We start from the raw sequence: 10,343 nt of genomic DNA on the forward strand, positions 1-10,343 counted from the left end.
CTCTAAAGGCTTCCGCCGGAGCAGCCCGTAATCATTCTAGTATTTGGCAGCCAGTGTTCGTTCCCTTCTTCCTCCCTCTATTCTCCATACACATTCTCCCCCATTCCTCCCTCCCCTTTTTTTGGTCTAAATTTGATGAAGGTCTGGTTTTTACTTCCTGAAAGTTTAAGCGGTTGAATTAAATCACAACTTACTTTGTTCAGTCATCTAGGGAGCTCCTTAGGAATTGGGGAAACATTTTATTTACGACTCAGCTTTCCACCTGTGCTGACATGGCATGGAATTTACAGCTATTATTGAAAGCGTTATAACCAGCACCTCAGAAATTCCACATTCTCTTGAGCTGCATTATTATGGAACATTTGTCAGGCAGCCAATTGCTGTGTCAGCCCCTAATTGATTTATATTAGCATCTGTAGGAATGAAGTGAGGTGAGGGAAGAGGTGAGCCTGGGCCCTCTTTAGACTACCAAATTGCCCAGTTACCTGTGGACATGAGAGATTTGCAAAAGAACTGAACATAGACACCATATTTTTCTATTTTTATGCAACATGTTTAAGATTATACATGTTAATAAAGCCAGTGTAAATTTTTATTACTTTGTGAAAAGTCCAGTGAGCTTAGCTTCTCGCTACCATTATCACTTAACTATAAAGAACACCTGGATCTAAAAGGTGGGCTTCATTTTTCCCTTGAGGGGAGCATTTAAAAAAAAAAAACAAAACTTTGAAAATTTTTTCTTCACACGAACTTTATTTACCAAAAAAATGTAGTTAGCTTTAATAGCTCTTTTTTACATTTAGGCCTCACTCCTCCTGCATTAGAAACATGCATTACTTATTTAGAAACACCTGGTCTGAGGTTACGTCCAAGCTGAGGAGCCTGAAGAAATCTGCAAAAGGGTGTTCGTGGTGAGAATGCACAAGAGACGCACTCATTATAATTTTGGTTCTTGGTGCAAACGGTTTTATACACAAGAGCTCCCAAACTAGCAGTGAAACTCCCAGAACGTCTTGGCAATCACGATTTTACCTGTTGGCATCCTTGGTGAACACCATGATCCCTGCCACTTCCTAATGTATCGGGCCTTGCCAGATGTCTGCTGGTCAGAACCACTCACTTCTGGCCTCTGGACACTCTGCTACTCTTTGGGACTACATTGACTTAACGGTAGGGATGAGCAGGAATATGTACCGGGTGCATGACAACATATTCAAGAGGTCGGGCATGGAAAAATACTGAGGCACTCTGTATGTTATTTGTGCATGAGAATGAAGCTCCTTGACCCTGAAAACAGGACAGGCAGTGGAGTGGGTGGTGTGATAAGGAATGCTGAAAACAGCCTCCTGAGGATACAGTTCGAGTGTGTACAAGGTCACAGGTGCCTCAGTAACCCACCTCAAATGACCATCTAGTGGATGTTTGTCGTTAATACAAACCCTTTCAATAAATACTTGGTGGACAGATGCGGGGGCAGGGGGGCAGCTCTAGCCCTGCTCAGCTGGACTGACTACTTCCTTCTTCTTGGCGTTCACTGCAAGCTAGAAGCTCTGCAACTGGTGCCCCCGATGTGACTGCCTTGAATTTATGCGTGAAGGAGACCTCATCATCTTTTGGGGAATCCCGGTAAGGGACAGTCCTGGCTCCCATTAGGATGATGGGATGCATGCATAAAATATCAGGGACTAAGTTATCATGGGTCAAAAAATGACCAAGAGCAGAAAGCGGTTAAAAAAAAACAAAAAACAAAAAACAAACAAACAAAAAAAACAGTGCAACAGCTACTTAAGGCTACCCAGTGCACTATAGAGCCAAGAGCTCTACGCAAGCTTCTTCTCTTCACTTGGCAGGAATGCCCTTCCTTGATTTCCTGATCAAGGAAACTTAGATTTAGAGCAGGCGTCCCCAAACTACGGCCCGAGGGCCGCATGCGGCCCCCTGAGGCCATTTATCCGGCCCCCACCGCACTTCAGGAAGGGGCACCTCTTTCATTGGTGGTTAGTGAGAGGAGCACAGTGTGTGGCGGCCCTCCAACGGTCTGAGGGACAGTGAACTGGCCCCCTGTGTAAAACGTCTGGGGACGCCTGATTTAGAGTTATGGGAGCTGGTAGTTCCTGCCTAAAAAGAGGATAGGGGCAAGGTCAATTTACTAATGTTACTATTTTGAGCACCTGGGTGCTGGTATCCTCTTTATCTGCCAGATTGTGGTGAGTCAGACCACCCATCTTCCCCACCTGAAGGGAATTCAGGAGATTTAAAGGAGAAGGAAAAACAGACTAGAACAACAGACACAGACTCCTCTCCCTGCTTCATTCCCTTCTATGGGGAATAAGGAAGAGATTTTTTTCTAGTGAGGATAAAGATAGACCCGAGCCTTTTCCTCCCCCTATAGAAAAGCTATTGCCTTCTTTTCCTCCACCTTAATGGGACCTGCATTCATTTGCAGCGTTCACCAACAGCGCCTCCCATACCCCTTAAGGAGATTGGAGGCTGCCGAAGGGACAGTTCTTGGATAAGACCCTCGGTCAGCAAACATCTATATGATTGGGTGGCCGCATCTCCTTGACAAACTTCCCTGCTGGAGGGGTACCTCCAGGGGGAAGGAAAGTGGCTGAGTGTGATTGTCTTTCTGATATGCAAGTTCTCACTTCCCACCTCCAGCATCGGCCTTCCTGGCCTTGTCTTTGTTCTGTTTCCCTGTAGTATTAGGGAATGTTGCATGATGCCTCCTACGTTTTATCCCAGATAGCTCTGGCTTTCTTGCTGCCCACAGAGGCCTGGGGCAGGAGAGTTGCCATGATGTCACAGAGTGCCCATGTAGTCACTGGCAGTCTAGGCAAATTGCCCCTTTCTGCGTTTGCAGTAGTGGAGCAGAGGCCAAGAGGCACAGACTGGGTTCCCCGGTGGCTGCAGGCAGCTCCAGCCTGGTCCTGAGACTCCTCCCCACCATGGTCACGGGCCTTAGTAACTGCGCCCAGAAAGTGGCCTGCTGCCTGCTGAGCTGCTGCTTTTCCTACTTCTGCCCTTCCCTGCCACCCCTCGCATGTCTCACTTGACAAGCAATTCCTTGTCTCCCCTGGCCCCCTGGGGAAAGGGCTAAGACACAGTCCATGTGCACCCCGACCTTATTCGCCTAAGGTGGGCAGAGCAGTGTGGAGCAGCCTAGAGCACAGAGCTCTGGGGTACAAGCCCGGTAATAAGGGGAGCTCTCCCGTAGCCATATGTTAAATGCTAACTAGGTGAGGTGGACAAGCTCTGCCAGCTGCTGCCATCTTCAGAAGATAGAGGCAGCAGTAAGGCATGTTTGTTTCACGCTTTTATAAAATGTTTAAAACACTGTGGCTGGGAAACTTCAAAGCAGACCTTGTGCTGACGTCTGCTCCGCCCTCCCCTCCCCCGACAGCCTCTCTGCTTGTGGGTAGTTAAAATAATAATAAAAGCCATTATATTTTCAGTACCTTATCTGACAGGCTTGGCTCCGAGCGTAGGTGGTCTGGGGGACGAGAGGAGCGGTTTTCTCCGACCTGTTACTCTCCTGCCTCCAGTCTCCAGGCTTAGGCACACGCACTTTCCCACCTGGGCGTTTTCCGGCCTCTTGCTGCCACGTGTAGTCTTCCTTCCTTCCGCTCAGGGCAAGAGTGGCCACAGGTGGCAGCTGTTAGAAAGAGAGGCCGCCTAAAGAGCCCGAGGCAGGTGGGAAGAAAGTGGCCACAGCCTTGTTTCCCAAGCTCGCTTCTGAAACACTCCAGCTAAAGGCTAAGGCAGGAGAATGAACAACACCAAAGCACATCTTAAAAAGTTTTTTTTTTTTGTTTTTTTCTTTTTTTATACACTTAAGCTAACTCAATGCAAGTTTCTTATCCTGGTGACTTGCAGTCACATTCTAATAACCTACTTAAGGCCAGAAAATATGCTAAAAAGCACTTAAAATATCCATCCCTTCCGTGCCTTAGTTTAACAGATAGGCTTCGTTTTTCCCATTTTTATATTTTATGTGCCATGGTTCTGTCTCATAACCCCTCTAAACATGTACAAAAGATTAAAGATTTAATAACTTATTATAAAGGAGCACCAATGCTGCATTCAGTTAATCAGGATGTAACCCTGCTACTCTTTTCCTACCGTTAAGCAAAGAACAATTTCATACTCTCTTAGCTTGTGATCTTAATTGGCAAGTAGCAATGGCTGATTTTATTGGTAATATTAGTTTCCATTTACCAGCCTCTAAGCTCCTAAACCTTTCACAAACTGTCCCTGTTAAGTTTATATCTATTGTTGTCTCTGAGTCCTTGCTTCACGCCCTTACTATCTTTACAGATGGTTCAGAAAACACAAGTAAGACAGCTATAGTGTGGCAAGATGCCATGCAAAACTGGCAGCACAAAATCCAGGCGCATTTCACAACTATGCAGCAGGCAGTTAGGTGCCCTAATATCAGCCTTACTAACTTTTCCGCACCAAGACATAAATATGGTGAGTGATTCTGCTGATGTGCTGTATAGCATTACTCATTTAAACCTTGCACATGTGAAAGGCATTACTAACGAACCTCCACTAGCTTTGTTTCTTGCAGTGCAAGAACTCCTCTGTGACCATCATCACCCTCTTTACATTACACAAATTCACTCTCATTCTAGGTTACCTGGTCCCTTATCAGAAGGGAACGCTCAAGCTAATGCTCTGGTATAACCACAAATGTGGTTTGCAGATTTTGCTGGGGTTTTTTTTGCACGTTTGAGCTGATCATGCTTTCATGAGAATGCTCTCAGTCTTAACAGTTTTATTTAACACTTGCTCAAGCTCATATGATTATTAAAACTTGTTCTGATTGCCAACGGCATTCTCTCCTTCTTCCTTAGGGCTTGGAGCCTATCCATGAGGTCTGATGCCTGATGATATCTGGCAGACTGATGTTACTCAGTATCCACTCTTTGGATTTTTTAAATTTCTACACGTTATGTGGACACTTATACAAGTTTAATACATGCTACCCCTGGACCAGAGAAAAAACTAAAAATGCAATTGCTCATTTGTTTAAATCTATTATGACTTTAGGCCTTTCACAAACTATAAAAACTGATGATGGACCTTAATATCTTAGTGCTCGATTTACATACGCATTGCAACTTTAACACCTACAGCACAAGACTGGCATCCCCTGTAACTCAACCGGTTAGGCCATTATTGAAGAAACTCATCAAACTCTTAAAGTATATCTTAATAAACAAAAAAGGGGGAATATGGGGCTCTCTCCTTGAGCACAGGACCTGTTGTTGGAGAATCAACCAGCAATGACAGTGATGACTTGGAAGGCACCCGACATTACCTGAGGACAGCTAAAGAAACTGGATCCGAAAGCAACTACCCAGCTTGCCGCTGTGGACGCTCCTGCGACTGCAGAGAACCGGTTTCTGATGCATCTGGTGGGAACTGCAGAAACTTCTGAGAAAGTAAGACAGGCATGGATGTTAGGGTGGCTGGTAATTCTTGTCCTTTGCCAGTGGGATCAGCTCAAGAACGTGTTTATTGGAGTCATGTTCTAAATCCCCCTGTTATTAATGTTAGTACGTGGTGGGATGCTGACCTGCCTTTGTCATCTAATGACACTTCTTGGACAGAAGGTCGATGGATGCTCCTGTCTTGACCCTTAACTGAAAATTTGAGATGGATTAAACTCAATGACTCCTTGGCTTTATTGTCTAGTAATCCCCCTCTTTGATTTTTCACAGTAGCACATGACAGGTGTGTTACTCTCATTCCTCAGGAGTATCTCTACTCTCAGCCCAAAAGGGATGCTAAGCTTCAAATTTGACCTTTATTTCTGCTGTTACCACTAATCTTGCTGAGGTCTCTAAGGAAGCTACACAAGTGCCTGATTTACCTACCTGTATGCTGTCTGAGTAGGGACTGGCGACATAAGTTAGAGGCCTTCCAGTGGTCTCCATGCAGACAAACTGCACCCCATTGACGGCCACTTTTTGATAATGGCACCTTACTTGATGGAGGCCCCCATGGTTACCTTATATCTGCAAATCAGACTATTGGATTTGGGAGTCCCTCCAATAGTTTTATCACCTGGTCCGAGTATGGGCTTTCACAACCAATATTACAATTAAAAGGGAAGCAAGCTTTAAGCCCTGCTCATATCCACATTTGCAGACTACGTCTTCCTTTTGTGAAAAGGTTCTTTCACATGATAAGCACATTACTGGTGGTGGCAACTCTACCCTCATTTTGCACAGTAATGTTACTGATACAGTCCTGATTCATACTATGCACCCTATATACTTTTGTTTGGGCAAGGTGTTCCTCACATAGAGCAGAATCAATCCTTTTATAGTATTAAAGTCTCTTCTAGTAGCTGGTGTACTACACAGTTAAATATAACCTATGTCCTGATCTTAATATGGTGTACAGAATTGTGGCTTCCTGTAAATTTAACCCAGAACTGGGAAGGAGATTCCCCTTGCAGTTAGTTAGAAAAGCACAGCTGCAAGGGGCTTATCACAACCATTTGTCTTCTCAAATTTCCACTCTTGAGTGTGATTTAAAGAAACAACTTGAAGATTGGTCACAGCAATTACAAACAAGTACCCTTCAGCAATTACAAGAAGGCTTTCAATGGTTAAACCCAAACACTTGGTTGTCTGGGTTAAACATACGCATTTGGGTGATGGCCACTACACTTACTCTTTTTTGTATCTGTTTGCTAGGCATCTGCAGATGACCCTGTGCTGCCACCCAAAACATCTACAACCAGGGAAGAACAGTGGAAGCTTACCTTGCACTGGATGACCAGCGTGCTCTAAGACTTAAAGAAGGGGAAGAGTAGGGGGCGCATGGCAACATATTCAAGCTTATGTACATGGCATTTGAGGCTGGGATATGGAAAATTACTGATGCACTCTGTATGTTATTTGTGCCTGGAATGAAACTCCTTGACCCTGAAAACAGGAAGAGTGTGTGGTGTGATAATGAACACTGAAAACAGCCTCCTGAGGATGCAGTTTGAGTGTGTACAAGGTCACAGGTGCCTCAACAACCCACCTCAAATGACCATCTAGTGGATGTGTGTAGTGAATACAAGCCCTTTCAATAAATACTTGGTGGACAGATGCTCTCGGAAGAGCTACCCACTAGCCATGCCCAGCTGGAACTATCTGGATACTTTGTTCTTGGTGCTCACTGCAAGCTAGAAGCTCTGCAGGAACCTATCCTTCAATCTACTCATCTTTGCCTCTTAAAAAGCCTACTTTTCCATCCCCAACAGAATATGACAGTACATTTCTATGCATAAAATACTCAATGAACCTTTGTTGAATAATCTGTAGCCAGCTCCACTCTGTAGCAGTTCCATAAATCCCTAGAAAACAAAGTCTCTAGAAATATTTTCTCATTTTTCTTGGCCTCTATGTTGAAATGTAACTACAGTGTTCCAGAGAGCAGGTTACATTACCTATTCTATTCTAAAGAGCCTCTGGTGGCTATGTAGAGAAGCTTTATTCAACTGTAAGGAACCAAAGATGTTGTCACTTACAGTTGAATGAAGCTTCTCTTTGTTGCCAACTTTGGGTGCTCTTCAATAGAGACTCATGGCTGATCCCAAGAATAGTTAAGGGACTTGCCCTAGGATCATTGAAAAAAATACCACCTCAACCACAATGAGAACATGGGAATCCAGTTTCCCCTGTGGGATCCTGGGTGCTTGTACCTAGCCTTTATAGAGCACTGCACACTTTTCTGAGTGCTTTGGTATGTCATTTTCCTTGATCTCCACAACTTTCCCATGACAAAGACTATACTTATTTCAATAACCACATTTCATAAGTGAGAAAATAAAAAATAATTTTCTGAAGCACTCAAAGTGCAGTTTCAAGATAGACCCAACTCTTTGATCTCTAATGTATGATCATAAGTATAGCTTTTCCTTTTAATCTATAATATCAGAGTGAGATAAGTGATGTAAGTGTAGGAGCATGTCTTATTGTTCCATAACAAATATAGAATGTGCTCTAGATTTTTAGTGGCAGAAATAAAACCAGGTTTTCTATTTGCCCCATGCTACTCAATAATAAGATTCAAAAACTAGTAATAATGGTAGTAGCTATCTTTATTAAATCTGGGTGCTGGGAACCACGCAGTCTTACATATAACAGCCATAGTAACCCTGAAAAGTGGGTGTGATTTCCAGTTTACACATAAAATTGAGCCTTAGAGATATTAATAATTCATATATTAAGTATGGGGTTGGAATAGAGATTGGGGTCTAGATATGTCTGACTCCTAAATCTGGAATCTTGTTATTAAACTACTGTACCACATTAAGTTACAAACATTTGTTTTGTTTGTATAACATTCTCAATGGTTGTTTCATAGTAGTTAAAAAGCATTGATGAGGTTTGATATAATTATTTTTTACATCAGCAAGTTTCTTCCTTACTCTCATCTGCTTGACATATTATTCTCTTTATGCAATAGTAAATACGTAGACATTTCTAAAAATATGACCTCCCTGAAAATAAACTCAATTGTAAATATTAACACATAAAATAGGTTTAGTTCATATATATCTTTCCAACTAACCCCTCAGAAAGTCTGTAAGCCTTCTTGATTGTGAAATGGTAGATACATAATTTGCCTGCTTTTGCCAGTAGATATCTAACTGATCACAAAGTAGTAATTTAATCATACAACACATCATTAGACTCAGCTTATCCTCTCATACATTAATCTTTACAATGTGATCAATAGCTGTCCAGAGTTTATGAGCCATCTTGTTGTATTCTTAGAAAGCTTTGCATCGGTGAGCAGGCATGGTCACTTACATCTGGCCACAGGGCGAAGACCTAATGGCTAAAGAAAATGACATTAGAGTTCACAAGCTGAAACACAATTACACAATTGAGGATTAAGAACTATAGTTTCCAGTCACACAAAAAATACTTATCATGACCTAATCTCTTAAATGGCCTTTCGTTTCGCTCACTTGTAAAATCTATCTGAGAAGCTGTGGTTGGTTCTCAATTAGCCAAGACGACGCCATATTTTAAGAACAATTTTTATTGACTCAGTCTTCCAAGCCTATAAACTGACTTAAGGTTTTCCTCACCCTAAGAATAACTTTTAAGCCTGCCCTTCCTTCAAGGTACAAACTCATCTTTCAACCTCCTTTCATTGACACACTCCTTGGTAACTTTTTACACTTGTCTTCATCTCAGAACCACTATTCACCTCCCCTAGGTTCTACCACCACTGCTCTTCTGATATTTATTTGACAGAGTCATAGGAATACTAAAAAATAAAGACCATTCCTGGCATGCCTTCTACTGGAGCTTTCCATAGAATTGACATAGAAAGAATGTGTAGGTACATTCCTGGGCTCAGGTCCTGAAATTCTCTGTCTCTCTGTCTCCTTCTGTCTGTTTCATCAGTAATTTGTAATTGTCTACTAGATCTTTCTAATTGGCATATAAATATGCTGGGCTTTTACTTATTATCTTACAAAACAAAACCAACCAAATCTCCTTTTATGTGTTTTTTCTTTTGCAGTGGCTGTTCTATTTCTGGTTTCTCTTACAGTAGAATACCTTGAAAGGATCGTTTATACTCTTGGTATCTATTTTTTTACCCTCACACTGTCTCATGAACCCATTGTAATTAACTCTTGTATCCTTTATGATTCATCAAAACAATGACTATCATGGTCACAGATAATCTCCACATGATTAAGTTTACTGACAAATTCTCAGTCCTTATCTTTCTTGTTAGCAGACTTGATATCGTCAGTGTATTAGTCTGTTCTCATGCTGCTATAAGGACATATCCAACACTGGGTAATTAATAAAGGAAATTGGTTTAATTGACTCTCAGTTATGTAGGGCTGGGGAGGCCTCAGAAAACTTACAATCATGGTTAAAGGGGAAGCAAACATATCTTTCTTCACATGGGGGCAGGAAGAAGTGCCAAGCAAAGGTGGAAAAGCCCCTTATGAAACCATCAGATCTTGTGAGAATTCACTCACTATCCTAACAGCATGGGGATAACTGTCCGCATGATTCAATTACCTCCGATGTGGATAACTGAATCATGTGTGATTCAATTCTGTGTGTCCCTCCCACAACACGTGGGGTTTATGGGAACCAAAATTCAAGACGAGATTTGGGTAGGGGTACAGTCAAACCAAATCATTCCACCCCTGGCCGCTCCCAAATCTCATGCCCTCATATTGAAAAACCAATCATGCCTTTCCAATAGTCCCCCAAAAGTCTTAGCTCATTTCAGCATTAACCTGAAAGTCCAAGTTCAAAGTCTCATCTGCGACAAGGCAAGTCCCTTCCACCTAG

The sequence above is a fragment of the Saimiri boliviensis genome, chromosome 7 (genome assembly GCF_048565385.1).
Source record: "Saimiri boliviensis isolate mSaiBol1 chromosome 7, mSaiBol1.pri, whole genome shotgun sequence".
NCBI classification, from domain to species: domain Eukaryota; kingdom Metazoa; phylum Chordata; class Mammalia; order Primates; family Cebidae; genus Saimiri; species Saimiri boliviensis.